The following is a 23779-nucleotide window of genomic DNA, read 5'->3' on the forward strand; positions in this document are numbered from 1 at the left end:
GGCTGCAGACCCCCTGAGGCTGCTGGCACCCACCCGTGCCCCTCAGCGCTGGCAACAGAGGAGGGGGGACATGGACGGGCTCGCTTGGCACCGGCGCGGCGGCAGCTTGCAGTGCAGGGACAGCCCTGCAAGACACGGACGTGGTTTGGTGCCCGGCTCCGAGGCCACCCAGACGTCGGGGTGGAGCCGGAGATGCCATCGGGAGACAGGCCGGCGGCGGGGACACGCCACACAGATGGGGACACGCTGGCCTGCTGCCTCCCACCCCGCCTGCAGCATCAGGGATAGGGGTCCCCCCTCACCCACCGCACCCCAGGAGGGATTGGGGTGACCCTACATACCTCCATGTAGGGGCGTGTGTGTGTCTGGACACCCCCATCACCCCTGTTGTGGTCCCTTGTGTGTGCACAGACACATCTGGGGTGCTGCAGAGGTGCCCCACCCCCGCACACGCATCAGGGGGTGTCCCAGCCTCGTGTGTGCCCTTGCTGCTGCGCAGTGCCTCTCCCTTGCACACTCACACAGCAGGGGCACGGTGGAGGGTTCCCCCCCTTGCACATGCACATCTAGGGGTGCATCGTGGGGCAGGTTCCTTGTCCCCACAGCCCGCTGCTGTCCCCGCGGTGCCCTCGCATGCTCACCCGCACCCCCCTCGCCCCACGAGTCCTCCCGGACCCGTCCTGCTGACACCAATGGAAAATCCCCTCCAGTGACAGCTTCCTGGCAGGCGCTTTCCAAGGTTTCCAAGGGTTTCCGTGTTCCCCAGCCAGCCCCCCGCCCCTTCCCTGAGCCAATGCGGGGGGTCGGGCAGCAGGAGAACCGCTCCCTCGTCTTCATCCCCGCCACCCTGCCCTCAGCATCAATGCATGCATGTCCTGCTCCCTTCTCTTCCTCCCCACACATCATCGCCCCGCCTGCACCCTATGCACTGGGCATCCCCTGCCCTCCTCTGGCTCCCATCAGCACCAGCGTGATTTGGGATCCCATCTAGGGCACCCACCCACCCTGGGGACCCACTGCCTTGCACAGACCCCTCCTTTGGTAGTCACCCCAAGTGTCACCATGTTCCCCCACCGTCCTGCCTCCTGTGCTGTGCTGTGCTTGTCATTAGGGGACAGAGCAGATGGTGCCTGGGTTTCATCTTAGGTAACTCAGGCTGCTTGGCCACCAGTTCCCTTTGTGGGCCACCAGCCACCAGAGCAGAGGTCTTTTGGGGTTCCCCATCCCAAGCAAGGAGCTGATGTGGGAATACGTCCCCCCAGCGTGGTGCCGGGATGCGGCGCTGCTGTGGGAGGAGATGACGATGCTGGGAAGGGCTTGGCTGGTGTGTGGGGCAACACATCTGGGAAACATGGTCCAAAGGGAGAGCTGGGACTGGGATCCACCCTCCCACAGCACCCCCGGGTGCCACATCCCAGGGGCAGGCTCAGGCAACACACCCTGGCACCGGGGAGGGGGCTCTGGGACCACTGGGCTATAAAGCCGGGGGTACCTGCGGGTCTTTGCATCCCCCAAGGAGGGGATGTCACCTCAGTGCCAAACCAGCTCCAAAATCCCTGGAAACAGGGGCCCTAGGGATGCTGATGCCCCCATGCTGCTGGGGACGATGCTGCTGCCAGCAGGATGCTGGTGGCATCCTCCAGACCTGGTGGTGCTGGAGCTGGTGGGACCCTTGCTGGGTCCAACTCTCAGCCCTATAACATGTCACAGTGCCCTCGAGGTGGGCAGGCATGCAGTGGAACCATGTCCCCTGCAACGACCATCTCTGGGGCAAGGACCATCTCGGGAGCAATGCTCATCTCTCCTGCAAGAAACCATCTGCCCTGCAGAGACCATCTCCCCTGCAACAATCCTCTCCCCTGCAAGATCCACGTCCCCTGCCACAAGCATCTCCCCTGCAGCGATAATTCTCCCCTGCAATCACCTCCCTCTGCAAGAAGCCATCTCCCTGGGCCAGGACCCTCTCCTCCTCCTCCTCACAGACCCACCTGGCTGCAGCTACCAGGGTAAACGGGTGCGCGGACCACGCTTCCCTCCATGCCCCCCAGCATCACCATCCAGCGCGCACACAGCCCCCCTCCACCCCATTGCCCTTCACCCCAGAGGGGTCTGACCCTGCTCCATGGCTGGGAGAGGGGGGCTGTGTGGCCCGGGGGGTGCCTGTGGTGGGGGGGACAGGGGAATGGATGACAGATGGACTGCAGAGATGGTGGCACCTCGTCCGGCTGGAGCCCGGAGCCGCGGTTCAGGGCTAAATTTAGCTGCTTCCCTCGGTGCCAGCTTTGTTCCCCCGCCCCGTCGAGCAGCCGGTCTGGCCCCCTCCTCTGCCCTGTCCCTGCCAGGGGTGGGGGGGACACCCCAGCACCCTCGTTTGGGGTGCCAATTGGGGTACCAGGCGCTCTTTGGGGTGCCGCATATTCCTGCACCCAATCTCCCCAGTGTTGCCATAGGGTGGCTTTGCCCCAGCGTGCCAAGCACGCCCCAGGGCCCCCCCTCAACGCGCCGCAGGCCTGAGGCTGCGCAGATGGCCGCGGCCCCCCTCTCCGGGCTCCCTGTTATAGCCACAGCATGAGTCACAGCCCCGGTGTGTCCCTGCCCAGCGCCGGCCATGCCGGGTCATGTAACACCGCGGATGGGGCTCCGTCCCCTGCCAATGCCACCCCTCGTGCACCCTGTGGCACCCAGGGTGGCTCTGCACCCCCCGGCACCCTGTGGGGACCCCCGGGAGGCGATGCTGGGGTCCCCGCTGCCCGCAGGCGCTGCAGGGCCGCGGTGAGCTGCGGGTTAACGCCAAGCGGGGCCGGGATCCTGCGAGGCCAGTAACATTTGGAAGGCGCCAGATGGATCCGTGCCCATGCCGAAGGCACAGCCACGCTCCCCCGGCGCTGGGGCTGGGGGGCTGCCCAGGCCGGCAAAGGGGCTCCCGGCGGGATGCGGGAATGCCGACCATGTGCCCAATGGGGGACACGGACCACCCAGCACCCACCAGCACCAACCCCTTGCTTGCAGCCCCACTGCAGCGGGGTCCGGCATCGCCAGTGCACCCCGTTGGTGGCGAGGTGGGACCGGGGGGTCTGGGCGGGGGGAGAGCAGCCGGTTGCCTCCCTTGGCCAATTTTAGTAACTGGCTAGACAAGAAGAGCAGAAGGGGCCGGGCAGGATTCGCTGGTGTCAGGGGGGTTGGGTGCTTGGGGTGGTTTTTTTTCTATTCCCTTTTCTTTTTTCCTCTCTTTTTTCCCTGTTTTTTTCGTTTTGTGGGAGGCACACACGAGTTGAGCGGAAACTCCTGGCTGCAGATCCTGTTTCCTGGGAGATGCAGCGTGGTGCAGGGCCGGCTGGGGCCGAGCTGGGGTGTGGGAGCCACTGGGGATGATGCCAGCGCTGGTGCGCCAGAGTAGGGGTGTGGGGAAGAAGGAGGGCAGCATCTTGGCACCCTGCGTGTAGGGGTGGGCACGGAGGGGATGCACCCATTGGTGTGGGTTGTGCGCACAGGTACACACGGGGGGGAGGATGCTGCACACATGGGTGCAGACAAGCACAGGTACATGTGCATGTGTGCGCCTACCTGGGTGCAGGTGCACCCATGGGTATAGGAACATGCAGTGTGCACACAGAGGGGTGCACACGTGTGTGCACAGTACAGGTGACACGAACACCTGCATGGGTGCAGGGGTACCCAGAGGAACATGCACTGGTGTGCACACAGAGGGGTGCACACATGGGTGCACACATGGGTGCACACAGGTACACGCACACGGATGTGCAATGTGCACACGCAGGATCATACCAGCTCAGGGTACAATGCGCTACCATGCTACTGCACCCTCCCTGCCATGCTCCCAGGGACCCACAGGCCCCCAGAACAGCCAGGGGACCTCCATCCCACACCTATGGGTACGCACAGGAGGCCATTGGCAGCTCATGTTGGGTTTTGCCTCATTCAGAACAGATGGCCCCAAACCACAATTTGCCCTTCCCTGTTTTGAGGCTGTGGTGGCCCCCAAGAAGCTGAGAGGTTGGAGCCCAGAGAATGCACCCAAGGACCAGCAGTGAGGATGTGGGTACGAGTGGGGAAACTGAGGCAGGGAGCAGGGCGGGCAGTGCCTGGGGTGCGGATGGAAACAGGGAGCTGTAGCCAACTCTGCCCATGGATGCAGGCATCCAGCCCCCTGCTCTGCTCCCACCCAGCTGCCCTCCAGGCTCCGGTTACATCCATGTGACACAGTGCATCCCGGGGGGCCAGGCTCCCAGGAATGGGGGGATAGGGGCATGCAGCTCTCCCTGCATCCCGCCATGACCCAACAGCATCACTGATCCACGTAGAGCATGCACACCTATAGACACACCTATTCCCCCCCCCCCATCCATCCTCACCGGGGAGCTTCCCATTAAGATTGGAAGAACACAACTTGGCAGCAGAGCCCCGGCGCGGCTCATACACAGCCTGTCACTCACACATCACTTTGGAGATGCCCATAAATTGCTTCATTACCTCTTCTAATTGAGGAGAACGCAGCTGCTGTGGGGCGGTGACAGAGAGCCTTTCCTTTGAAGGATGCCTCGCTCTCCAAAGACGGGTCCGGCGGAGCCGCAGAGCCCCCCCAACATCCCAATAATAAGAATAATAATAGTAATAATAGCGATAATAACAGTATCTAAGCCGAATCCCTCAGCGAAGGGCAGCGGGGCCCACGTGCACTGCAGCTTGCTTGCAGGAGGGGGGATGAGGCATCGGTGGGACTGGTACCAGTGGGGAAACTGAGGCACGAAGGAGGTTGCACCATGCACAGGGAGAGGGTGGGATGCAAATCCCTGCCTCTCACCGGGACCCTTGTGGGGACCATGGTGGTGGCAGCGCTTCGGGACAAGCCCAAGCTCAGTGGGACAGAGGATGGGGCATCCCCCCATCCCGCGGTGGGGATTTGGGGGCGAGGGGGGGCCACAGGGCACCGAAACTCCCTGGGGAACTTCCCACCTTGGTCCAGAGCTACATGCACAGGGCCAGGGTCTGTGCCGCCCTCCTGTGTCCCTGAGCCCTGCGCCCCGTCCCCACTGCAGCCCCCCAGCTTTGTGTGGCAGGCGGCGAGCGGCTGCGGCTGGGCTCGGTCCCCTTGCAGGATACTGCAGAAGGATTTACTGTATTGCAGCTTGTGCTGGCTGCAGCCCAGCGCACAATAGATTAGCTGTAGCCCAGGGCAGCACGTTGTGGGGGAAGGAAGGAAGGTGGGATTCATTCAGATGCTGATTGCAGGGCATTTGCTGCAGTATACTGCAGGATCTGGACCCCCCATCATCCTGCTCCGGCCCTGGCGCAGAGGGACTTCGAGGGGCTCCTATGTCCCCTCCCTGTCCCCACGCTGTCACCCTCATCAGATTGTGTGGCATGGCTGCTCACTATGGGCACGGGTGCCCACGCAGGCTGGGGGACACCCCGCTTGTCCCCAGTCCCCATCCTGGGGGGCTGTGGCTCCTGAGGGATGCTGCTGGGGACACCAGGCCCCCCTCGCTGGGTGCGACGGCAGAAAGCTGGTGCAGGGAGGAAGATGAGGATTGCAGCAGCATTAATTGATCGCGATTAATTCAGCTCCTACCTCCCTGGGTGGCAGGGAGAGATGCCGAGACACAGATCCAGCCCACAGAGCTCCCCAAACAGGCTCCGCTCTCCCCCGCACCCACCCAGGCGTGGGGACCCACGCTGCATGTCCCTAGGGATGTGGCGGGTGCTGGTGGTGGGTGCCCATGGATGTGGTTTGGGAATGGGTCCTTGGGGTGGACCCACCTCCCTGGGGTGTTGGTTGGTGAAGGGGGGTGCTGGTGGTACCCAACCCCTTCATGATGCAGGGATGCAGGCACACCGGGAGACGATGCTCAGGGGAGCAGACGTGCCAGGTGGCACTGGTGGTCTCACGGTGACACCGGGGCACTTTTGGCAGTGTCACCAGCCGGGGGGTGCAAACCAGGGGACCCACCAGTGTTGCTGCTGCCTCCCCGAGCACCCAGCAGGGGCAGGCACCCCACGGCCAGCACCACCACGAGACCCCAGGAGCTGCTTGGATTTTCAAGGGGAGTCTGGAGCCTGCGGCTTCCAGCTCCATAATCCTACGTGTGGGATGCAGTTTCCACAGCAACAGCGGGTCAGAGGGCAGCGAGGGGAGCCGGCTGCTCCGCTCGGGATTGCGATTGTGCCAAAGCTGCCGGGGCGAGGTGCTGGGGCGAGGTGCTGGGGCCACGGTGGTGAAGGCAGGCGGCGGCAGCGCGGGGGCCGCGTGGGGCTGGGGGAGGCCAGGCTGGTGCTGCCGGGGAGGGGAGAGCAGCTCAGTGTGGCGTTGTCAGCAGAGATGTCACTAATTGTCTGCAGGAGCAGCAAACTCTCGTTAACCCTTGGGCAGCTGGTGGCAGGCAAGGGGCTGAGGCTGGGGGGGACCCACAAACCAGCTGATGAGCAGCCTGGGGCAGCCCCATCTCTGCCACCTCCATCCCTGGTCACCTCCATCCCTGGTCACCTCTATGCCTGGTCACCTCCATCCCTGGTCACCTCTATCCCTGGCCACCTCCATCCCTGGCCACATCCATCCCTGGCCACATCCATCCCTGGTCACCTCTATCCCTGGTCACCTCCATCCCTGGTCACCTCTATCCCTGGTCACCTCCATCCCTGGCCACCTCCATCCCTGGTCACCTCTATCCCTGGCCACCTCTATCCCTGGCCACCTCCATCCCTGGCCACATCCATCCCTGGTCACCTCCATCCCTGGTCACCTCCATCCCTGGCCATCTCTATCCCTGGTCACCTCCATCCCTGGTCACCTCTATCCCTGGCCATCTCTATCCCTGGTCACCTCCATCCCTGGTCACCTCTATCCCTGGGCATCTCTATCCCTGGCCATCTCTATCCCTGGTCACCTCCATCCTCAGTCACCTTCATCCCTGGTCACCTCTATCCCTGGTCACCTCTATCCCTGGTCACCTCCATCCCTGGCCACCTCCATCCCCAGCCACTGTCCCCATCAGCACACCCAGTGAGCACAGAGGAATGTGGGTGCAGGCAGAGGGTGATGCAGCACCCACAGCCCATGCCATGCTCTGCACCTCACCACGGCTCCATCCCCACAGGACAAGAGCATGTGGCCCCATGCCGAATGTTGGGGACAAGACACAAGCACCCTCCCTGCCCCAGGAGGCTTTTGGCACAGCTGCTGGAGGCAGAAATGGCTTTTCCACCTCCCAGCCGGCTCCGGTACCTGGGATTGCTGCTGGGAAGCGCTGACATTGCAGGAGCTGGTGGGGGCCGCAGGGGGGGAAGCTGGGGCTGGGGCAGCCGGAGCGGGGTCAGCACAAAGCCTCCGGCTCCGCTCGCCCCTGCCAGCCCCTCACAGACCTTTTGTTCCCATTCAGCTCCGACAGCCTCCAGGGGCTCCTCTATGGGGGGGGGGCTCCCCCTGGTACAGTGGGATTTGAGGCAGGAGGTGCCCAACATGGCTCACGGCACAGGGGAACTATGCAGTGATTGGGATGTGGGTGTATCCTGCCCCAGGGTGGAGCTGTTCTGTATGGGGGATCTGAACCCCAACCTGAAACCCCCCCGATAGCATTGGGATGCTGTGGAAGGAGAGGGTGAGGCGAGAAAGGTAGCATGGCTCCCCATCCCCACGTCCCTGAGCATCACCGGGTCCTGCCCCCATGCACAGCCCAGGGTAGGGGATGGATGCTGCACTGCAGTGGGGAAGGGGAACAGAACCAGTGCTCCCAGTGCTGACAGCCATGGGCACTGGGAGGGCGCAGGGCACAACCCACTGCTCCCACCCCAGCATCCAGCACCCAGCACCCCAGCAGCACGGTGGGGACACGGGTGACAGCAGGTCCCCATGGAGGAACTGGGGCTGGGCAGGTCTGAACACGGCCAGGGACTCTCCCAGCCTCCAAGGACTCTCGGCTGGGATTTCCCGAGTGGGAACCGGGTTGGATGTTGCAAAGCTCCATCACTGCTGCTCCACCAGCTCCTCAGACCCACGCACGCGTCAGCCTTGTGGATGCCCATCAGCCACCAGCCTCCTCCCTCTGCTGAATGCTCAGTGAGCACCAGCCCCAAGCTGGGGCTTGAAGAGCATCCAGGCTATGGGCGGCTGCCTCCTGTCCCCCAGCATCCCACCATGTGCCCTCCAGGGATGCAAAAACCCATCCTTGTGTGCAAACCCATCCCTGGTGCAAACCCATCCCTGAATCCAAACCCATCCCTGAATCCAAACTCATCCCTGAATCCAAACCCATCCCTGAATCCAAACCCAACCCAGGTGCAAACCCATCCCCGAATCCAAACCCATCCCTGAATCCAAACCCATCCCTGAATCCAAACCCAATCCAGGTGCAAACCCATCCCTGAATCCAAACCCATTCCTAATACAAACCCATCCCTGGATGCAATCTCAGCCGCAGGGCGCTGCACCCCCTTACCTCACCTCTCATCTCCAGCACCCATCCCCTTCCCCAGCCACCTCAGTCCAGCCCAGTGCCCCCCCCGCTGCCAGCCTCGCCCCCAGAGCCAGCAGGCAGGTCTCCCCCCCCCGCTCTCTGCCTGAGCTCAGCGTATTTAGTGCTTTTAATTGCTGTTAATAAATCAATCCCTCCAGCCCCTTAAATCATGTTTGTGGCTTCCCTTGCAGCATCCTCGCGGCCGGGCTGCTCTGGAGCCTGCTGTCTGCAGTGCTACCCGGGGGGGGACTCATCCTGCCCAGCCCAGCACCTGCCGTGCTGCTCCTCAGCCCTGGGTGCAGCCCAGCAACAGAGCACCCGCTTGGGGACGGGGTGCTCTGCCTGCCCGTGCCTCAGTTTCCCTCCCTGCATGGGATGATCACCCTCTCCCTGCTCTGAGAGTTCAGTTCCCCCCAGTATCACTGCGTTTTAAGGGACACTGAGGGAGCACAAGTCCCTTCTCTTGCTGGGCCCATGGCTCCACACTCCCTCAAGGGCACAAGCTTTGCCTGGCCCTGCTTGTGCCACCACAGCACACCTTGAGATGACTTCCCAGTGCTGCAGAGGGGTGATGGTGCAACCCATGCAGATGACAGCATCTCTATCACCTACCCAACCATTACCAACACCCTGCAGCACCCCATGGCGCACCCAACCCCGCTTTCCCCGCATCCCACTGCCCAACCCTGCATCCCACCCATCACCTCACCAACCACTCCATCCCCACTGGCATGTTCTGTGGAAGGGATGAACACCCAACACCCAATACTCCTTGGGGGGGGAGATGTCACCGAACAGCCTGTGCTTGGCTTTGGGCGCAAAACCAAACCCGGCAGGGCTTGGAGGGAAGAGATCTAACCTTGACACAGTTGCAGCAGTCACTAATAGCAGGCAATATGCCTGTTCTTGGGGGACTGTTGCAGTTGCTAAGATACTGGCAGCCGTGTGAATGGAAATGGGTCAGTAAACCTGTGGAGAGATAGTGTGACACTGTAACCGGCACAGCTGTTGCAGCCTACATCGAAATCCCACCCTTTCAATATTTATCACTCTCCGCCTTCGGTTCCTTCCTCCCAGCGATTTTCCACGTCTGGGTTTTTGTCCTGGGCTTGCAGAAAGCACCCTGAAGGGGCTTTCCATCCATGGTGGCCATGGGAGACGGGATGGAGTGGGAGAGTTGGTGCTGGGTGAGGAGGGAGAGGAGAGCCTCTGCTTTGGGTGGGTGTCCCCCTCCCTGCTCCAGGAGCAGGATGGAGCCAGTTCTTGGAGAGGTTTAACAGGAAACAGGCTCTAATCCCCCTGGTAGGAAAACGGGTGAAAAGGTCAATTTACTTCTGTCCCTCCTTTAGGCACTGTGGTGAAATTACACACTCGCTGCGCAGGGCTGGGAGAGGAGGGAGAGGATGTGGTGTCTGTCCTTGGCTGCCTGTCTATGCACCCATCCATCCATCCATGCGTCCATCCATCCCCGAACATCCCCGTGTTCCCGCCATGGCACGAGCAGTGCACATGCTTGGCACATGCACCCATGAGGAGCTGCATCCCCAAACATGCCCCAGCCCAATCCCATGGCACTGCTGGAGCTGGGATTTGGTTGCAGGTGTCAACCAGGAAGAAGCACCGGACATCCCCCCAGTGATCCAGCATCCCCCTCAGTGCCCCAGCACCCCCATCCCAAATGGTGCAGCATCTTCCTTAATGCTCCAGCATCTTCCTTAATTCTCCAGCATCCCCCCAGTGCTCCAACATCTCCCCTAATGCTCCAGCAATGATCCTCAATGCTCCAGCACCTCCACCCCAAATGCTAAAGCACCTCCCCAAATGCTCCAGCAGCCTCCCTAATGCTCCAGCATATCCCCAAGTCCTCCAGTATCCCCCAAATGCTCCAGCAACCTCACTCCAAATACTCCAGCATCCCCCTCAATATGCCAGCATCTCCCCTAATGCTCCAGCATCCCCTCTAATGCGCCGGCACCCTTCTCCCTAATGCTTCAGCACCTTTTAAGTCCTCCAGAATCTCCCCAATGCTCCAGCATCCCTCCCAATACTGCAGCAGCCCCCAATACTGCAGCAGCCCCCAATACTGCAGTATCCCCCCTATGCTCCAGCACCCCCCAATACTGCAGTATCCCCCCAGACGCACAGCCCTGTTGCTGCAATCCCACCCCGATGCACTGCCCCACACCCCCCCCGCTGAGCTCAGCTCCCTGCTGAATCCATGGGATGCATGGAGGGTGAGAACATCTGGTCGCAGGGAAGCGGGACAGCGCAGGGAACGTGGAAGCTGCTGGAAGAGGCCCCGGGTCCCTCCTGCACCGCAGCTGCGCCGCGGCTCAGAGCTGCTGGGGCACCGTGGTGAGGGGAAACTGAGGCACGGCGGAGCCGGGTGGTGCAATGTGGGCTCGCTCCCATCTCCCCACTATATCCCGGGTGGATGGAGGAGCATCGGTGAGTGCCTGCACCCTGGGGGTGAGCTGGGAGGAGAAAGGGAGTCAAAGAGAGCAGCAAGAGAGCAGCAAGAGAGCAGCACATCGAGTTCTCCTCCTCCTCCCCAAAGGCGTCCCTGCCACCCCCCCGCAGGTGGCTGGAGCAGAACGGTTGATATGGAGACAGGGAAGCACAGACTGTCTGGGTAAGGTGACATTCGACAGATGCCAGGTTCAGACTTGCTCCAGCCAGTATCGCCCCCCCCGCACACACACCCCCACGGCCTCCCTGATGGCCCCGAGCAAAGGCATGTGCAGGCAGGGAAGGGGGGGATCAGGGTGAGAGGGGAAGATGGGGAGCACAGGGCACCCTGTGAGCTGCCCGGGGGGGTGGGTATTTGTAGGGTGAAATGCCACCCTGTCCCCCCCGGCACGCTCCGGGGGAGGACAAGCAAGCCTGGAGACCTCAGTGCAAGCAAAGGTGCCACCACGTCCCTTATGGGCAGCCCATGGGGCACCTACACCAGGCATCCCAAATACCCCAGCATCCTTCCCAATGCTCCAGCATCCCCCTCAATGCTCCAGCATCTCCCCCAAATACTTCGTCATCCCCTGAAATACTCCAGCATCCCCCTCAATGCTCCAGTATCCCTCCAATGCTCCAGCATCCCCCCAATGCTCCACTATCCCCCAATGCTCCACTATCCCCCAATGCTCCAGCGTCCTCCAAAACGAGGGGGGAACCTGCCCTGTGCCAGGCAGGCATGAGTGGAGTGCACAGATGTGGAGGACTGCGGGACACACAGAGGGGAAAGGACAGGTCCCCTCCTCATTTGCAGAGGCTGCAATTAGCTGATGCTTAATGAGAAACACCCCAACCCAGGCAGGGCAACACTGCGTATGGCAGCCCCTTGGCCTCAGATTCATGAGCCAGAGAGGGGTCCCAGGGCCCCTGACCCCCCCCCAGGCTGCAGCCCTGTCTCTCTGCACCCTCTGGGCCCCTCTCCCCACTCCGTGCTGGAGATCAAAGGGATTCCTGGCACGCAATGGCCCGAGAGATCCTGCCTGGGGAGGGACGGGGCGTCCCCTGCACCTACAGCACTGAAGGGAACCAGGGATGCAGTGCTGTGAGCTCCCCCCCGGGTGCCTGCTGCATCCCTGTGCAGTGATGCTGCACCCCCAGACATGGGAACAAGCACGGCAAGGGCTGAGGGGGGGCCACCAGTCCAACAAAGCTCCTCCAGCCGCTCCCCACACCTCGGGCTGCTGCTCCCTGACCCCCTGCGCTGGGAGGCTGGAGCCTGTTAATGAACTCAGGCCGCTCCAGCATCCCGGTCCAGGTGAGGGTCACTGTTCGCATGGGATGCCAGGGATGCCGTGGCCTGGAATCGCTGGAAAACGGGAGGCACCCGATGAGGGGGCTGCAAAGCCTTCAGCACTGCACTTGCTGCCTCCTCTTCACTCCTCTTTGGTCCCCCCAGTGCCTCCCTGTGACACTCAGCAGACCCCTGGTGGGACACAGCATCTACGTGGGGACAACCAAGCACCCCAAGATGTGGGGGGCGCAGTCCCCCTCCCTGCTGCTCCCTCCACTGCCTCTTTCTCCCTCCTCCTCCTCCTCAGACGAGCTGGATTTCACCAGCTCTGCTGAGCTCCAAACTCCACTTCCAGCTTTTCAGTGCGACCTTCTGGCTACCTGGATCCCGGCACTGCAAGATGCCCCCTCTGATCTCCCCTCCCCTCCGGCCCCCCAGCATCCCCGGGGGAGCCAGGGCTGGATGCAGCCAGGAGCTGGATGCAGGGGGGTGGCCGAGGAGGAGGAGAAGGAGGAGGAGGAGGGAGAGGTCGGGCTGCACCTGGATGCAACTGGCCTCGGGGATTTTGGGCTGTTGTGTTTAACCCAGCCTGGCCCAGGGAGAAGCAGGAGCGTGGCCAAAAGGCGCCTGGCAAACTCGTTCCATGTGTGGGATGCGCTGCCATGGTTCCTCGGGCATCAGCTGCCTGCACGGTGGGACCCCCCAAAGGGCCCCCGCTCTCCTACAACACCATCCCGCAGGGATGTGCCTGTTTTCCAGGCTCCATCAGCCCCATGGGAGAGGCAGGGGGCTGCAGAACACAGCCGCATCCATCTCCAGCCCCACATCCCCAAGCAGGGGAAAGAAGGGAGGAAAGACATAACCCCCCCGACCACTCCGCTGCCTCCTGCGGGCACAGGCAGCACCGTGGGGCACCTCCTTCCAAAAAAGCAGCAATAAAAGCAAGCCAAAGAGATGGAAAAAGCCCCAAAGCGCCAAATCCCCGCCCCGGCGCCCCTCACCCCGCTGCCCCCTGCCCTCGCTGCTCTCCCCGCGGGTTATTTCAAGCCCTGTGCATATCCCCCCTGTCGTCCTCCTCCTCCTCCTCATTCCCTCCCGGCACCCTGCTCTCCTCCGCTCCCTCTCGCTCTCGCATTCTGGTATTTGGTGTGTTCCTCAGCTGCAGGAAATTCCTGATGCTCTCCATCATTGCAGCCTGCGCTCGCATCCCCCGCCCTGCCGCGGCTCCCCTCCAAAGGACAGCCATGTGCTGGACAAGCCAAGCACCTCCGGCATCGCTCCCTTCCCGCTGGGAAGCTGCTTTTCCCTCGCTTCGCCTTCTCTTTCTCCTTCAACCGTTGTGATTTCAAGCTCTTAACCCTGCGAAACAAGCCCCGTCCTTCCCCAACAGGGCTGGAGCCGCCCGGCCCCGGCCGTTCCCCTGCCTGCCTTCCCCTCTTCGTCTTCCTCTCTTCGCAAGACCGCTCCTGATCTTATTTTAATTCGTCTCAGACGGTGTTGGAGTGTTATTTTAAGAGAGAGGATATGCACAGACATTGTGTTTTCTGCTTTTTCCTGGCCCTAAGCCAGGCTCTCTGGGCTGTCAGCTACCCACTGTGTTGCAGTCACGTGTGGGAAGAGGCAGCCAGAGCCAGCCTCACAACTCCTGGTAGCAACATGGAAATCAAGTGTGCACTTTTCTTCCCTCTGTATGTGTCTGTATTATTAATAGCGTCTCTCTCTGTGAGTTATCCATAATGTATCTTAATACCTGTCCGTCTGTAAATGATGTATTATGGAGCGCGCACACAATGGCTGCGGCGCTGGGGCGGGGGGGGAAACGCATCGTGACGGTGCTGGTGTCACCCCCGAGGTGTGGGGTGGGGATGGGTGCTGGGATCCCATCGCCCTGAGCGGCCCCGGCTGTGCCCCAGCCCGCTGGGAGCATGAGGAGATCCACGTTGGGATGCTGTGGGGAAGATGGGGATGGCACCAAGTGATGCCCATCACCGGGCAGTGACACAGCGATGTCCCACCCCATGGACACCAGTGGGGTCCTGCAAGCTCACACAGGACACAGCACACTCAAGGGACACGCATGTGGGCAGAGTGGGAGGCGCAGGCTGGATGGACCCGGCACGGCACGGTTGTGTTAGCAGCACCCAGCACCCACATCCCCTGGCGCTGCCCCTCTCCATGCTGCTGGGGTCCCCTCTGTGTCCTGGGGACAACAAGGCAGGGATGGGGACATCAGGACATGGACGGGGAGTGGGGAACGCCTCGGGACTGGGGTCCTCCCAGTGCACACCAGTAACACTGAACATACACAGCACCCATTATTGACACCTACAAAGTACCTGTGTCCGTGCAGGAGCACATGGACATGTACATCACACACACCCCTGGGCACCAGCGAGACGCAGAACTGTTGTGCATGGTGCTGCCTGCAATACCCTGCCTGCAATACCCTGCCTGCAGTACCCTGCCTGCAATACCCCTGCCTGCACTACCCTGCCTGCAGTACCCCTGCCTGCAGTACCCTGCCTGCAGCACCCTGCCTGCAGTACCCTGCCTGCAATATCCTGCCTGCAGTACCCCTGCCTGCAGCACCCTGCCTGCAGCACCCTGCCTGCAGTACCCTGCCTGCAGCAACCTGCCTGCAGCACCCCTGCCTGCAGCACCCTGCCTGCAGTACCCTGCCTGCAGCACCCTGCCTGCAGTACCCCTGCCTGCAATACCCCTGCCTGCAGCACCCTGCCTGCAGTACCCCTGCCTGCAGCACCCTGCCTGCAGCACCCTGCCTGCAGTACCCTGCCTGCAGCAACCTGCCTGCAGCACCCTGCCTGCAGCACCCTGCCTGCAGTACCCTGCCTGCAGCACCCTGCCTGCAGTACCCTGCTTGCAGCACCCTGCCTGCAGCACCCTGCCTGCAGTACCCTGCTTGCAGCACCCTGCCTGCAGTACCCCTGCCTGCAATACCCCTGCCTGCAGCACCCTGCCTGCAATACCTCTGCCTGCAGCACCCTGCCTGCAGCACCCTGCCTGCAATACCCTGCCTGCAGTACCCCTGCCTGCAGTCCCCTGCCTGCAGTACCCTGCCTGCAGCACCCTGCCTGCAGTACCCTGCCTGCAGTACCCCTGCCTGCAGTACCCCTGCCTGCAATACCCCTGCCTGCAGTACCCCTGCCTGCAGAACCCCTGCCTGCAATACCCCTGCCTGCAGCACCCTGCCTGCAGTACCCCTGCCTGCAGTACCCCGCAGTACTACACACCATGCATATCCCCATACGCCATGTACCACACATGGGTGCTGCAGCATGCCAGGACACTAGAGCACCCAAACCCCACAGGGATGCCAGCCCTGCACCCCAAGAGCATGGGTGCCCCATGGCCTGCGCCCAGCCACCATCCTGGGACCACCGGGAGCAGGAATCCAGGAAGGCGAACGGGAGCTTGAGGCTTTGCGTTTCTGGATTCTGGTTCCCGTTTCTGCTCCTGGCTGTTTCCATGGAAACTGGCGTCGGACCTGGGAAAATAAGGTTAGGGTTTGCAGAGGAGGCCCCCAACCAGCGCCTGCCCGTCTCTGCGCCCCACCGGCCCCAGGGGGGCACGCACCATCACCCAGTCCATCACCCAGCACCATGCTTGGGGTTGGGGTCTGAGCGGCGCCGGCACCATCAAGCATCCTCTGTCCTTCTGTCTGGTGACCCCTGAGCTTGGCACACGATGGGGTACTTGGAAACCATGGGCTGTGCTGCTCCATTCACCCCAGTGAGGGGCATTGCTCACCAGGGGTGCAGCTGCTGGTGGCACCGAATGCACCCATGGACTTTCCCACCATCCCGCTCTCCCTCCTGGTATTCCAGGCTCAGCCTCAATGGGAACTCATGTCATGCCATGGTGCACCTGTGCCCATGATACCCCAGCAGCCCCACTGGAGCAGGGGATGCCGAGATGCTCCCCAAAACCCATCCTCGAGTTTCACAAGGACCCAGCATCTGCAGCAGCATCACCCTCCCCATCCCCAGCTCAGCATCCCCAATTGCTCTGGGGAAGGTGGGGAGTTGGTGGGGGGAAGAGAACCAGGACACAGCACCTCGGGGGAGCCGTGAGCACTAATGAATGGAGGCTTTTAAAAAGCACTTTGAGTGAGAAGTGCTGGAGTAGGAACTAATTATTCCTCCCGCCTGCGCGCACACTCGTACGCATCTGCGCGCAGACACGTCCCGCTCCTTCCCAGAGCCCCAGCTGCCAAAGCACAGCCAAACCCGGCACCATGGACCTGCATCCTCACCCACTGCAAGGGGCTTCTCCAAGGATCCAGTTTTCTACCTGCCCCGCTTTGCACCCTGTTTTGCTGCCATCACCGCCCCGGGTGAGGTGCGGGTGATGCTCACCCTCTTCCTTTTGCTCAGGTTTTTGGGGATGGTGCCTTTCTTATCCAAAAGCCAACGTTTCACAGTGATGGAAGGATGGGTAGCAGGTCCCCAAGGCCATGCAGGGATGGACGGCGCCCAGTGCGGTGGGGTGGGTGGTGACACCAGCAGGGACACCCCTAACCAATTGCTTGTGAGACCCCAAGTCCCAGCACAGCCCAGTGGGACCAGCGCAGCGAGGGGCTGGCTTGGAGCACGTCCCAGCTCCCAGCTGCATGCAGGCACAGAGGCTGAACCCACTCCCCACATGTCACCCCATATTCTCAGCCCCACTCAACCCATCGGGTCCCCACGCTGCCGACCCACAGAAGTGAGAGTTTTGGGGCATTACATCCATCACTCCCATCCCTCTCTGTGTGTCGATGGGACCCATGGCCAGCGCAGCCCCACTGCACCATTTTGCATTCTGGTGCTGGCCGGCCCCGCTGCCCTCCCACTCCCACCCCCACCCTGGGCTGCATTTCAGCTGCTGTTGAAATGTGTCCAGGCTGGATTCATCACAAGAGCCCTCAAGCGGCTGCAAACAAACAGGGGAAAAAAAGACAGAAGCAAGTGGGAGCGAGCAGAGCCATCGATCGGTGCTGGGGGGGCCCTGAGCCCCTTTGGTGACGCCAAACCAGCCTCAGATTCACCACTCTGGAAGCTAGGGATGAAGGGCGTGGTAGAGGGATGGAGAACACAAGTGCCACCACCCCCTGGACTGTGCTGGTGAAGCCCCCGGTGCGATGCCGCGGTGATGGGCATCGCTTCCCGCTGGAGCCAGGCTCATACTGCTCCCAAACTTCCCTCTGGTGGTTACTGCAGTGCAAAAAGCAAACAGGAGGCTCAAGAGCAAGAAGAAATAGGAAATGGCATGGATTGGATGGGATCAAGGGTGAGGGCACCCGCAGGGATGGGTGCGGGGTCAGGGTGCTTGTTGCTGGGGAAGGACCCACCAGTGGGGACACGGTGGCACATCAAGGGCAGCTGTGGGTCTGCATCCCGGCCCAGGATGGGTGTTAACGGAGCACCAACACTGCTCCGGTGGGAACTGCCACCATAGGTCTGGGGTTTTAAGAGGGGCTGGATAATTTTTCCCAGCACTAACGATCCCATCTGTGCCTGACACGCTCCAGCTCCAAGCCCGATGCTCCGGCATGGCTCCCACAGCCCATTTGTTCTGATCACATCCCCCTGCCTGGACCTGATGGCTTGGGGCATGGATACAGCCCATGCACAGGGCCACCAGCGGGTCTATGGCACTGATATGGTGATGTGCCATAGGACATCACATATGGTGATGTGACACTGAAGGATGGCTGCAAAGGTGCCTTCAAAGAGCAGCCTCGCCACTGTGAGCTGAGGAGCGAGATGCTAACAGACATTTACAGCTCATCACCAGCACCATGGCTGTGCTTGCAGACCTAGGCAGGATCAGGGCATGGTGGGTGGCTCCTACCATGCGCCACCATTGCACCCACTTGGGGATGGCGGGTGACAGCAGGACACAACACCCAGCGTGATGAGGTGGCAGTGGCAGTGGCCGCTGCACAGTTTGGGGACACCAAGGGGCCTCTCCGGGTCACACACATGAGAAGCAGCTCAAAAAGCAGTGGTTTTCATCGTGGTTGTCCTTTGCAGGGCGCTGCAACCCACTCCCATGGGCAGGCAAGGGGCTGCTCAGGGGCTAATCCTGCTCCTTTCCATGGCAGAGCATCCTCCCTGCCCTGGGATGTGCTGGCACCAGCTCTTCCCTGCTCCCAACAAAAGACCAACAGCACACACAGCTCTTTGGGGAGGGGGTTTGCAGCATCCTTCAGCCCATCCTCCCTGCAGGACCCCCCCTCCCTCCAGCTCCTCTCCCTGCAATGTCAACCTGCTGCTCCGCATCCGTCAAGGCTGCCCTTGGAAAAGCTGCCGGCTGCTTTGCCAAGCCCAGGACAAGCTCTTTAGCTCCACTCTGCCAGAACAGATGCCTGGGCGACTGTAATTCTTCCTAGCATGGATGTGTGGAAAAACACCCCCCAACCTCCTTTCAGCACTGCAGCACCCGCTGCTCCCAACCCCACCGACCGCAGCACAGGGACCCCCAAAAGCTCTTGGGGTGAAGCAAGATGAAGGCTGGGGTGATGCCAGGAAGGGAGGATGAGGAGCCAAACGTGGCTCTGCTGTGAGCTGGGGAGGACAGAGCGACCCCGCTGCAAGGACAAGTGGGAAGCGCAGGCTCCGCATGCCACCGGTGTCCTTGCAGCCGCTCGCTGCTCCATGTGGATGCTCCCCACTAAACCAACGCTCCCATTCTCATGGCAATGTCCTCTGCTAAGAGCGTGGTGCAGGGAAAGTCCTGATGCCAAAAAGCTCCACAAATCCCCCCTAAATCCGCCCAGCTACAGAGACAGGAGCTCCCAGCCCTGCAACAGCCATTGCGCTGCGCGGAGGAGGCCAGCAGCGTTTCCACACAGATATTTTCTTCCATTGGCTGCAGTTTGGGGCTGCCAAAAGCCAAAACAAGAATGGAAACATCCCATTTTTTTGGCAAAAAATCAGCACAGGGTGGTTTTTTTTCTTTGGTTTTGGTTTTTTTACTTCTTTTTCCTTTTTTTTTCCCTTGTCTTTGGTTAGGAACGGAAATTCCCTGCCATGAAAACATGATGAAACCCCAAACCAAAACACAGCTCGGGCTGAAACCTCTGCCCCATTCCCTTGGGATGCCATGTGGGGCGGGTCCCGGGGTTGGGGCCACACAGCTCCAAGCCTAGACTCCAACACCGGTGAGGGCCACATGTGAGGAGAGGGGACACAGTGCTTTGGGATCCCTCTGGCAACCTGCTGTGATTCCCACATTGGGATGCACCATTTTTCAGCCATGCTCTGCACCACATTATCTCAACGATGGGACACAGGAGCCAGCATCAGGCCTGGCAAGGCACTGGTTTGCCCATGGGAAAGCCGGTTCCTATGCATGGGACCAGGCTCATGGTGCTGGAGGCAGTGTTTGCTCACGGTGTTCCCAGGAAGGTGCTGGTTTCTGGCTGTCCTGAGCTCCCTGCGGATCCCAGACACCTCTGGGCTCCTTTGCAAGAGCAGTCACTGGGAATGGCCTCATCCAGCCCATCCCAGGCAGCCGGGATCCATCCGAGCCCCAGGGCTCACCCTGCAGCACCCCCGTTGTTCCCCCTCCCTGGCCCTGGTTTCCACCAGATGTTGGGTCTGGAGGATGAAACGGCTCTTCCCACCCCAGGCCCTGCCGCCGCTCTCTCCAGCTCCCATTCCAGAGGCTGGATCCGGCCACGCAGGCTGAATAAGGCTCTGCCTTTGTCCGGCTCTCCCCGCTGTGCTTCCCCTTATTTAGCCCAGCCGCCTTGCCAAGAGCAGGCAGGAGGACAAGCTGGCGAGGGAGAGGCCTTTTGCTCTTCTCCTCCACCACCAAACCGCCAAGGGCCGCTGTCACCCCTTGCAAAACCCCCCCAGCACCTCTCCTCCACCCATGCCTGCTCCCCAAAATGGGGGCACCCGCCGTTATTGCTCAGCTCTGCAGCTCAAACCACCCAGCTGGGCACAGCAGCATCCCCACCGCATCCCCACCCTGAGGCGGTCCAAGCATCCCCGAGGGGGTCTCAGCATCCCCGGGGGGGTACAGACGAGGCAGGGGCTGGGCGAGGCAGGGGTCTGCGGGCAGCACAGAGCCGGGCTATCTGTCTGCAGAGCTCTGCGCGCCGCAATTAACCTCGAGAGAGCAGGCATGGCTCCTGCCAAGAACCACATTAGGTGTGTGTGGCAGCGTCTAGACATGCAAGAGACCAGAGGCCTTCATCTGGAGGAAGGCGGCTCCATCCACATCCCTTCCCCCTCGCCTGTCTCCCCCCCCAGGGACACCCTTGCAGCTCCCCAGGCCTGGAGCGTTGAGCTCCGGAGGGGATGCAGGGATGGGAGTGTGGGGTTGAGCTCAGCCCTGCAGCCCTTAGTGGGTCAAAATAGCTCCGTGCTGGGCTTTTAAATCAGGGCTCTGCTGTTTGCCATGGCACGGCAAGGCTGCACGACCCAGCGCTGCACTCCTATGGGTGCCAGACCCCCAGCTCCCCAGCCAGCAGTGAGGAAAGGAGGAGGAAGGTGGCTGCAGGCAGTACCTGAGCCATCTCCCAGCCAGGAGGTGCAACAACCATCCCCAAGAGCCAGCAGGAAACCCCATGGAGCTGGGGATGGAGCTGGGATGAGACCTGGCTCACCAGCTCTCCATCCCCATCCCAGGGAGCGGGTGCCACAGGCTGTGCATCGGGAAGGTCTGTGCAGGGCACCGTGGGGACTGGGCACCCTCCCCAGCAGTGCCCCTGGCACCCCTTGCTCTCGCCTCCCGTGCAGCCACCCCAGACGGCTGCAGGATGCTCGGGAGGAGAGATTTTTCCGATGTTAATTAATTAAAATAAACAGCAAATTAAATACAGCAAAATTAAAATAGCTCCGGAAATTAATTTTCAACAAAACCCACCTGGAAAGCCTGGATATTTAAAGAATTAATGGAGCCCTCTGAGACCATAAAGAACTGACGAGCTCCCGGCATCCACCAGCCCCCTCGGAGCCCACTCGGGGACCAGGGAAGCCAGGATAGGACCCCTGACAGGGGGCTGTCCCCACGCCCAGTTCCCATATCCCCACCTCTGCCACACGCTGCCTGCGTGTCCCTGCTCGCAGCCACCTTCCCTTCATGCACGCTGCCACAACAGCAAGCCACAGGGATGGAGGGATGCAGGGATGCTCATCTGTGGTCCCTCCGGAGGGAAGCACTGGCTGCAGCCCTGGCACGGCACAGGGCTGCCAGCACCCTGCCTGGTGATACTGCAGGACACCAGGCTCCTGCCTGCTTCACCCCATTGCCTGGGCAATGGGACCTGCTCTGCTGTGAAGACGCCCCTGTCACCCTCGTGGACAAAACCTGAGGGAAACCCCAGCTTCCCAAAGCTGCCTGCCAGCTCCTGGGTGCTCCAGGCTCCCCATAGCTCTCCCCACACATAATCCCCCCCCCCAGCCAAGGCAGGATTACCGTGCTGCCCAGCCAGGCAAAGCTCCTTACCAAGCACAACATGCAGATCCAAGGGGTCCTGAGGGGACCGGTGGGGCATGGGAAGAGCATGGATGGGGTCAGGTACCCAGGAGCACCGCTGTGCCCGGCCAGGCTCCGGCCTGAGGCCAGGCACAACTCGTTGCACAGTTTGGGAGCACTAAAGCGAGCACGGCGGGAAGTCCCGTCTGGCACCAGCTTCCTCCCCCTGCATGTGCACAGGCACAGCCACAGCCACCCGTGAGCGAGAAAAGGCTCCGGAAGGAAGCAGAGAAAGCGAGAAGAAGCAGCAGGTGGAGAGCAGAAGGGGCCACGGCCATCCCCACCCTGCTGCGGGGTGCAGTGGGGCACCCGCCGCTCCCCTCTCGCCTGTGCTGCAGGTGGGGAAACTGAGGCACGGCTCCATGCGGGTCCCACACCCTGATGGGGAGGGAAATGCTTCCCTCCACCATGGCCGGGATGACACCAGCTCCCGGCCTCCTCCTGCTCCACCCTGTTCCTGCAGGAACCCAGGAGCCCCGGCTCCGGGCAGGCAGCCAGCGCTTCCCTCCTGCCTGCGCCTCCTGCCTGCGCCGCTCTGCCCCTCAGCACCCACCATGGCATGTCAGGGCGACCTTGGAGTGGTGCCGCGGCCGTTCGTTGCCAATGGGGCGATGCAGGGGGTGGGCAGAGGGGGTTTCCCCCCTCCCCATTTATTAACTCATTGGGTGTTTGTGCTGTCGCAGTGCTCGGAGGGTGCCCGCGGTGCCGGCAGCGCCAGCGATGCCAAGCCAGCCGCGCCGGGGGCTCTGGGTGGCCGGTTTCCTCCGCACACAGATGGCTGTTTCAACTCAGTCGAGCGCTTGACCTAAATCTCCTCCTGATCCACGGGAGCTGCAGTCCCTCAGCAGCACAGCTCAAGGCGAGGAGGAGGAGGAGGATGAAGAAGGGGGGGGGGGGATGACATCGTGGCCAGCTGCGGGTCGTGCTGGAGGGTTGGCAGAGGCGGTGGTGGAAGGAAAAGGAGGGAAGGAAGAAGAATGGGGTGGGGGGGGGAAGAGAATACATCTCCCACGCTTCAACCTCCATCACCGGCGTGTGCGGCACCCACCGGGGCTGGGGCGCAACGCCCCATAGAACCACTTCCTCGGAGAGGGGCCCCAGCGGAGGAAGCTCCAACGGCTCGAGAAAGTTTCGGCTGTGACTCAACCGCTGGCTTGGGGTGACCGAGCCCAAAGCACCCCGAGAGGGGGTGGTTTTGGGGGTGTTGGGGTGGGGGGATATGTTTGCTGTTGGGTTCTCCAGACAAGGGTTGTCTGCGAGGCATCGCGCTCCACCCCCAGTGTCGGAGCAGCCCAAACCGGCTTCCCAGCGACAGCAGAAAGCTTTTAAAATCCCCTACGCGCGGCATGAGTCACTCCAGAGCCAGTGCCCAAAACAAGCTCCGACACGGAGAGGAATGGCGAGAGCCGAGATGCTGGGGGCGGGCAGGAGGGGCTGGGGAGGGCCGGGGAAGGGGGGAAAAGGGGGAGACAGAAGGGAGGGAGAGCAAAGAGAAGAGGCAGAAATAACAGCATCTGAAACTCTGCCTGCTGGAGGCTAATTGGTTCCGGCACAGCCTGGTTTGTTTGGCAATGTTTCCTCTAATCCTTCAGGCTCCCAGCTCCCAGCCCCAGGGACATGGGGACATCTCGTCACCCACAGTGCCTCTGCGGCATTCCCGGCTCGGGTTCCCTCTCCCTCTCCAATCCCGGGATGCAGAGGGGTGATGTGCTGCCTCCCATGGGGATGCACCCCGCCATGATGCCATCCTGGGGACGGTGTCCCCTTCTGTGGCCCTGGGTGAGAGGATGCTTGAGGACAGGCAGGCAATAGGCAGGGTGGGAGAGGGAAGGGATGGGAAAGGACGGGAAGGGAGGAGAAAGGAAGGGCCCCCCAGCCCAGCATGGCTGAGGCAGAGCACTAGCCAAGAGTCAGCAGCTTTGTTCCAGGTGCCGGCTCCCTTTTTTTCATTAGGCTAATGGGATGCGGATGCATTATTCCATTCCACATGCTGCTAATGAACCACTCAGGCCAGTGCATTTGCATTAATGTGCAAAGCACTGGAGGAGGGTGGAGTGGCTGCATCTGGCCAAGGCTG

At 61.6% G+C, this 23779-nt stretch overlaps 1 protein-coding gene across 5 annotated transcripts in view; it reads right to left on the reverse strand.

The window, feature by feature from the left end:
- The window catches only part of AHDC1 (AT-hook DNA binding motif containing 1), a 49003-nt gene that overhangs the window by 10599 nt on the left and 14625 nt on the right, over positions 1 to 23779 (reverse strand). Inside the window, exon 1 of one of the 5 annotated variants that reach the window (XM_030504265.1) lies at positions 21673 to 21688. The exons of the other annotated variants lie outside the window; for them this stretch is intronic. The gene's annotated coding sequence lies outside the window, so the exon portion shown is untranslated. Of the gene's footprint in view, positions 1 to 21672; positions 21689 to 23779 lie in introns of those variants that run through there. 5 annotated transcript variants of the gene reach the window in all.

The sequence above is a fragment of the Strigops habroptila genome, chromosome 12, assembly GCF_004027225.2.
Source record: "Strigops habroptila isolate Jane chromosome 12, bStrHab1.2.pri, whole genome shotgun sequence".
Lineage (NCBI taxonomy): Eukaryota > Metazoa > Chordata > Aves > Psittaciformes > Psittacidae > Strigops > Strigops habroptila.